The following is a 370-nucleotide window of genomic DNA, read 5'->3' as shown; positions in this document are numbered from 1 at the left end:
TTATCATTATTATAATTATTGTTGCTGCTAATATCATTATCAGCAATACTATTTGTTATTATAGCTTTCGCTGTTATCACCATGATTATTACCATTTTTGCTTTAGGACAATAATTATTCTGATTATTAATGGAATTCTCCTTACCATTATTATTTTTTCATCCTCCTTTAATTATTAATCAATAAAGTTGATACTGTCATGTAGATTTAATTTTACTGCCTTTTACTTTACCATTGTCACGTCACTGAATACTCTAACTGCAATCATTGTTGTAATCATCTGTTATCTATTAACAGATTACAAAAGTGATTGTAGTAACATGCTACTAAACTTTTAGAAAACAAAAAACAAACTCGATTTCATGTTCAA

The sequence above is a fragment of the Penaeus chinensis genome, chromosome 38 (genome assembly GCF_019202785.1).
Source record: "Penaeus chinensis breed Huanghai No. 1 chromosome 38, ASM1920278v2, whole genome shotgun sequence".
NCBI lineage: Eukaryota > Metazoa > Arthropoda > Malacostraca > Decapoda > Penaeidae > Penaeus > Penaeus chinensis.
The sequence above is the reverse complement of the archived record's forward strand: the minus strand, read 5'-3'. Positions refer to the sequence as shown.